Consider the following 7,744-nt stretch of genomic DNA (forward strand, 5'->3'; position numbering starts at 1 on the left):
TAGAATCCCGAAATCTGTGTTAGAATCACAAAATCTGGGCTGGCACCGCAAAATCTGGTCTGGCACCCCAAAATCTGGGCTGGCACCCCAAAATCAGGTCTGGCATCCCAAAATCTGGGCTGGCACCTCGAAATCTGGTCTGGCACCCCAAAATCTGGGCTGGCACCCCCAAATCAGGTCTGGCACCCCAATACCGTGTCTGGCATCCCAAATTTGGGCTGGCGCTCCAATATCGGGTCTGGCACCCCAAAACCGTGTCTGGCACCCCAATATCTGGTCTGGCACCCCAATATCGTGTCTGACACCCCAATACCGTGTCCGGCACCCCAAACCTGGGCTGTCAGCGCAGTTCTGGTGTCCCCGAGCAGCTCTGGGGGGGTTTGGGACCCTCGGGGGCCCCGTCCGAGCCCCCCCGGCCCCTCCAGGGCTCCTTCCCGGCGCTCTCGGCATTCCCGGGGCCGCTCCCGGCGCCCGGCGGGGACAAAGGGACCTTTCAGGGCCGGGATGTGACTCCGGGCGCCGTCCCCGCATCGGGGGCTCCTCTTTGTCCTTTGTGCTGCTCCGGCCGCCGGAGCTTCCCCAGGGACGGAGCCAGAGCCTGATGTGCCACCAGAGAATTCCTGATGGTTCCCCAGAGAATTCCTCATTTTTCCACCAGAGAATCCCAATGTTTCCATCAGCCAATTCCCAATGCTTCACCCAGAGAATTCCTGAGGGTTCCCCAGAGAATTCCTCGTTTTTCCACCAGAGAATCCCAATGTTTCCATCAGCCAATTCCCGATGCTTCACCCAGAGAATTCCTGAGGGTTCCCCAAGAGATTTCCCAATGTTCTCACCAGCCAATTCCTGATGGTTCACCAGCCAATCCCTGATGGTTCACCAGAGAATTCCTGATGGTTCACCAGAGAATTCCTCATTTTTCCACCAGAGAATTCCCAATGTTTCCACCAGAGAATTCCCAGTGTTTTCCCCAGAGAATTCCCAATGTTTCCACCAGAGAATCCCAATGTTTCCTCCAGAGAATTCTCAGTCTTTCTCCCAGTAAATTCCCAATGTTCTCACCAGCCAATTCCCAATGTTTCACCAGTGAATCCCTGATTTTTCCACCAGAGAATTCCCAGTGTTTTCGCCTGAGAATCCATATCTTTCCACCAGAGAATTCCTGATGTTTTCCCCAGAGAATTCCCGATGTTTCCCCCAGTGAATTCCCAATGTTTCCACCAGAGAATCCCAATGTTCTCACCAGCCAATTCCTGATGTATTACCAGAGAATTCCTCATTTTTCCACCAGAGAATCCCAATGTTTCCACCAGAGATTTCCCAGTGTTTTCCCCAGAGAATTCCAATGTTTCCATCAGCCAATTCCCAATGCTTCACCCAGAGAATTCCTGATGTTTCAGGAGAGAATTCCTCATTTTTCCACCAGAGAATTCCCAGTGTTTCCACCAGTGAATTCCCAATGTTCTCACCAGCCAATTCCCAATGTTTCACCAGTGAATCCCTGATTTTTCCACCAGAGAATTCCCGATGTTTCACCAGCCAATTCCCAGTGTTTCCGCCTGAGAATCCCAATCTTTCCACCAGAGAATTCCCAATGTTTCCACCAGAGAATCCCAATGTTCTCACCAGCCAATCCCCAATGTTTCACCAGTGAATTCCTGATTTTTCCACCAGTGAATTCCCAGTGTTTTCACCAAGGAATTCCTGATGTTTTCACCAGAGAATTCCTGATTTTTCCACCAGAGAATTCCCGATGTTTCACCAGCCAGTTCCCAATGTTTCCACCAGATAATTCCTGATGTATTGCCAGTGAATTCCCGATGTTTCCATCAGCCAACTCCCAATGTTTCCACCAGAGAATCCCCAATCTTTCCACCAGAGAATTCCCGATGCTTCACCCAGAGAATTCCCGATGTTTTCACCAGCCAATTCCCAAGGTTTCACCAGAGAATTCCTGATTTTTCCACCAGATAATTCCCAATGGTTCCCCCAGCCAATTCCTGATGTTCTCACCAATGAATTCCCAATGTTTCCACCAATGGGTCCTTCCAGGGGGGATTTGGGTTTCCAGGGGGATTTGGGTCCATCCAAGGGGAATTTGGGTTCTTCCAGGAAGGATTTGTGTCCTTCCAGGGGAGGATTTGGGATTTGTGTCCCACCAGGGAGTGTTTGGGTCTTTCCAGGAGGGATTTGGGTCCCTCCAGGGGAATTTGGGTCCCTTCAGGGGGGAATTTGGGTCCTTCCAGGGAGGATTTGGGTCCCTCCAGGGAAATTTGGCTTTCCAGGGGGATTTGGGTCCTTCCAGGAGGGATTTGGGATTTGTGTCCCACCAGGGGATATTTGGGTCCTTCCAGGGAGAATTTGGGTCCTTCCAAGGGAATTTGGTCCTTCCAGGGGGTTTGGGTCCTTCCAGGGAGGATTTGGGATTTGTGTCCCCAGGATGTTTGGATCTTTCCAGGAGGGATTTGGGTCCCTCCAGGGGAATTTGGGTCCCTTCAGGGAGAATTTGGGTCCTTCCAGGGAAATTTGGGTCCCTCCAAGAGAGATTTGTGTCCTTCCAGGGGGATTTGGGTCCCTCAGGAAATTGGCTTTCCAGGGGATTTGTGTCTGTCCAAGGGAATTTGGTTCTTCCAGGAAGGATTTGTGTCCTTCCAGGGAGGATTTGGATTTGTGTCCCCAGGAGTGTTTGGGTCTTCCAGGAGGGATTTGGGTCCCTCAGGGGAATTTGGTCCTTTCAAGGGGGATTTGGGTCCTTCCAGGGGGGATTTGGGATTTGTGTCCCACCAGGGGATATTTGGGTCCCTCCAGGGAGAATTTGGGTCCTTCCAAGGGAATTGGTGTCCCTCCAAGGTGGATGTGGGTTTCCAGGGGGATTTGTGTCCGTCCAAGGGGAATTTGGGTCCTTCCAGGGGGATTTGGGTCCTTCCAGGGAGGATTTGGGATTTGTGTCCCACCAGGGAGTGTTTGGGTCTTTCCAGGAGGGATTTGGCTCCCTCCAGGGAAATTTGGGTCCCTCCAAGAGAGATTTGGGTCCTTCCAGGGGGATTTGGGTCCTTCCAGGGGGATTTGGGTCCTTCCAGGGGGGATTTGGGATTTGTGTCCCACCAGGGGATATTTGGGTCCCTCCAGGGGAATTTGGTCCTTCCAAGGGAATTGGGTCCCTCCAAGGCGGATTTGAGTTTCCAGCGGGATTTGTGTCCGTCCAAGGGAATTTGGGTCCTTCCAGGGAGATTTGGTCCTTCCAGGAGATTGGGATTTGTGTCCCATCAGGATATTTGGGTCCTCCAGGAGAATTTGGGTCCCTCCAGGGAGAATTTGGGTCCTTCCAAGGGAATTGGTGTCCTCAAGGTGATTTGGGTTTCCAGGGGATTTGTGTCCGTCCAAGGGAATTTTGTCCTTCCAGGGGGATTTGGGTCCTTCCAGGGAGGATTTGGGATTTGGGTCCCCAGGGACCACACCCAGGGTGCCCAAACGCCCGCGGCCGCTCCGAACCCCTTTGGATCCGGGACCAGGATCTGGGAGGTCGGGACTGGGAAGGCAAAACAACGCCCGGGCTGGGAAATGGGGCAGGGAATCTTTTGGGGATAATCAGGGATATTTTTAGGATCCTGGCCCGGGGTTGGATGGGAGGGAACGGAATCTGCGGGGCCGGGGCGGCAGAAAAATCCCACAAAAACAAACGGGGAAAATCCCCTGGGAGCCGAGAGCTCATCCCAACCCCGGCCTTGGCTGCGCTCCCCTGGAACGGCCGCGCTCCCTAATTAACGCCGGCTAATTAAGGGTGGGATGGTATTTGGGAGGCCTGGCTCGGCCTGGCTCCGGGCTGGGATGTTTTGGGATGGTTTGTGATGTTTTTGGGATGTTTTGGAATATTTTTGGGATGTTTTTGGGAAGTTTTTGGGATGTTTTTGGGATGTTTTGAGATATTTTTGGGACGTTCTGGGATGTTTTGGGATGTTTTGGAATATTTTTGGGATGTTTTTGGGACGTTTTTGAGATGGTTTTGGGATGTTTTGATGATATTTTGGGGGTGTTTTTGGGGTGTCTTAGGAAATTTTTGGGATGTTTTGGGATGTTTCTGGGATTTTGGGATGTTTGGATGGTTTGTTGTTTTGGATGTTTTGGGATGTTTTGGGATGTTTTGAGATGTTCTGGGATGTTCTGGGATGTTTTGGGGATGTTCTGGGATATTTTCAGGATATTTTGGGGGTGTGTTTTTGGGGTGTCTTTGGGTGTCTTAGGAAATTCTTGGGATGCTCTGGAATGTTTTTGGGATGTTTTGAGACATTTCTGGGACGGTTTTGAGACATTTTTTGGAGGTTCTGGGATGTTTTTTTGGATGTTCTGGGGTGTTTTTTTGGATGTTTCTGGGATGGTTTTTAGGATGTTTTGGGATGGTTCTGAGACATTTTTTTGATGATTCTGAGATGTTTTGAGACATTTTTGGGCTGATCTGTTTGAGGATATTCTGGGGATGCTTAGGATGTTTTTGAGACGTTTTTTGGATGTTCTGGGATGTTTCCGGGCTGTTCTGAGCTATTCCAGGATATTTTTTGGGATGTTCCCTCCCACATTCGGGGCAGGGCCAGGACACTCCGGTCACTCCGTGCTGACCTTGTCCCGTTCCCCGGGTGCTTCCAGAGGGTTGGGAATCCTCTCCTGGAGCCCGGAGCTCTGGGTGGTCCCGAGCTGGGAGCGCTGCCAGGGCCACCCTCGCCCCCAATAATCCGAATTTCCACGGGTTCGGTGTCCTGGGAGCGCTGCCGATCCCGGAATTTGCTCCCCTTTGGAATTCACGGAGCTCCCGCGGCGCCCCCGGAGCTGGGAATGCTGCGGGAGTGGGATTGTGGTGGGATTCACCCGGGATTCTCAGTGGGAATGGGATTTTATTGGGGTTCATGCGGGATTTCCAGTCATAATGGGATTTTATTGGGATTCACCCGGGATTTTCAGTGAGAATGGGATTTTATTGGGATTCACCAGGGATTTTAAGTGACTATGGCATTTTCATCAGGATTCACTCGGGATTTTCAGTGGGAATGGGTTTTTATCAGGATTCTCTCAGGATTTTCAGTGAGAATGGGATTTTATCAGGATTCACTCGGGGTTCTCAGTCACAATGGGATTTTTATCAGGATTTTCAGTCACAATGGGATTTTATTGGGATTCACTCAGGATTTTCAGTGGGAATGGGATTTTTATCAGGATTTTCAGTGGGAATGGGATTTTTATCAGGATTTTCAGTCACAATGGGATTTTAATCGGGATTCACTCAGGATTTTCAGTGGGAATGGGATTTTTATCAGGATTTTCAGTCACAATGGGATTTTAATCGGGATTCACTCAGGATTTTCAGTGGGAATGGGATTTTCAGTGGGATTCACTCAGGGTTTTGGTGGATCCAGGCGCTGCAGAGCCTCATCCCAGGGACGCTCCTGGGATGAGCTGGGATGAACTGGGATGAACTGGGACAGAGCTGAGATGGAACTGGAATAAGCTGGGATGAGATGGGATGAACTGGGACTGAGATGGGATGAACTGGGATGAACTGGGACTGAGATGGGATGAACTGGGATGGGGCTGTGACGAACTGGGATGGAACTGGGATGGAACTGGGATGAGCTGGGATGATATGGGATGAACTGGGACTGAGATGGGATGAGCTGGGATGGGCTGGGACGGAGCTGAGATGGAACTGGAATAAGCTGGGATGAGATGGGATGAACTGGGACTGAGATGGGATGAACTGGGATGAACTGGGACTGATATGGGATGAGCTGGGATGGGCTGGGACGGAGCTGAGCGCTTTCCCAGACTCCAGGCCCGGCTGGGCTCTCCATTCCTGGCACAGGGACCTGCTCCTCCTCCTCCTCCTCCTCCTCCTCCTCCTCGGGCTCCTTCCAGGACCTCCGGGGCTGTGTCCAGCTGCCTTTCCCATCCACCCCGCGCTGCCGCCCCCGGGCTGGGAGCTCTGCCTGCAGGGAAGGCGATACCGCGGCACGGAAGGACAGATGGACGGAGCAGAGCTTCTGGAACCTTCTCCGGAGCCTCCTCCGGCTCCCGGCGGGATGGTTTGGGGTGGGAAGGTGAATCCCAAATCCGGGATCCATCCCTGTGAAACCCCGGGGATGCAAGCCCAGGAGGCGGGCAGGGTTAATTAGCAGGGATTCGGGATTGGGCAGGGTTAATTAGCAGGGATTCGGGATTGGGCAGGGTTAATTAGCAGGGATTGGGGATTGGGCAGGGTTAATTAGCAGGGATTCGGGATTAATGAGCGGCTGCTCAGGTCCTGCTGAGGGCAGCAGAATTCCCGGGCATTGCTCGGGGCATCCATCGATCCCGCAGGATTTATCCCCGAGGCATTGCCGGGAAATGGCTCCGATCAATCCAGAGCCAATTACGGCCCCTGGAGCGGGGAAAGGGAGAATTCCAATATTCCCTCCCTGGGAAAGGGAGAATTCCAAAAATTCCCTCCCTGGGAAAGGGAGAATTCCAAAAATTCCCTCCTTGGGAATTCTCAGCAGAGCTGGGCCGAGCTCCGAGGACATTCCCAGGATTGGGCCAGGAGGGATCCCTGGGAATGGGGAAATGGGAGAACCCCAAAATTCCCGCATCCCGCAGGATTCCCAGCCCCGTCCATCCCCTCCCTGCTCCCAGTTTTCCCTCTCCGCTCCCCCAAACCCGGGATCCGAGCCCAGGGAGCCCCTGGAGCCGCTCTTTTCCCACTTTTCCCCCTTTCCCAGGTTTTTTTGACCATGCCGGGTTTCCATTTCAGCCCCATTTCCTCGGAGCAGGGCCGGGTTTTTAGGGAGCTGCAATTCCTTTGTCCCTTCCCTTGGCCGGCAATCCGAGCCCCCGCAGCTGACAGGGAGCAGGGAAGCGTCAGCTGCTGGAATCTCCGATTCTGGGAATATTCCCCCAAAAGCTCCCCCGGGGAGGGAAATGGGGATAAGGTTTCCCGTGGTGCCGGTGCTGGGCTTTGTTTGGGAGGAGGTGATGATTTCCCGGGATGATCCCGGCCTGCGAGGGATTTATGGAGCACTAAAACGCGGCAGTTTTTCCCTCGGCCTCAGCTGGGATGGTTTTCCTGCCCAAAAGCTCCGGGATTTTTCCTTCCTTCCGGCACAAATCCGGGGAAAGCCCTCCCAGCTCCTTCCAGCCTTGGAATTCCCACAAAATCCCGGCCTGAGCCCTGATTCCCACATAAATCCAGCCGGGGTCTCAGCATCCATCTGCAGATCCAGGGATTTTATTCCAGGGAATTTGGGGGGTCAGGATCCTTCCCAAAGGATAACGGATCCCGGTCCTGGCCTTGCATCTCCCCCCCAAATTCCCACATTTCCCCAAATTCCCACATTTCCCCCAATTCCCACATCCCTCAGAATTCCCATATCCCCCCCAAATTCCCACATTTCCCCCACTTCCCACATCCCTCAGAATTCCCATATCCCCCCCAAATTCCCACATCCCCTGGAGTTCCCACATTTCCCCCCAGTTCCCACATCCTCCTACAATTCTCACATCCCCCTGGAATTGCCACATTTCCCCAAATTCCCACATTTCCTCCCATTTCCACATCCCCTGGAATTCCCACATTGCCCCCTAAAATTTCCACATCCCCCCAGAATTTCCACATCCTCCCGAATTCCCACATTCCCCCCTAAAATTCCCACATTTCCCCCCATTCCCACATCCTCCCAAATTCCCGCATTTCCCCCTGCAATTCCCACATCCCCCCTCCATC

Source organism: Zonotrichia leucophrys, chromosome 27 (genome assembly GCF_028769735.1).
Source record: "Zonotrichia leucophrys gambelii isolate GWCS_2022_RI chromosome 27, RI_Zleu_2.0, whole genome shotgun sequence".
NCBI lineage: Eukaryota > Metazoa > Chordata > Aves > Passeriformes > Passerellidae > Zonotrichia > Zonotrichia leucophrys.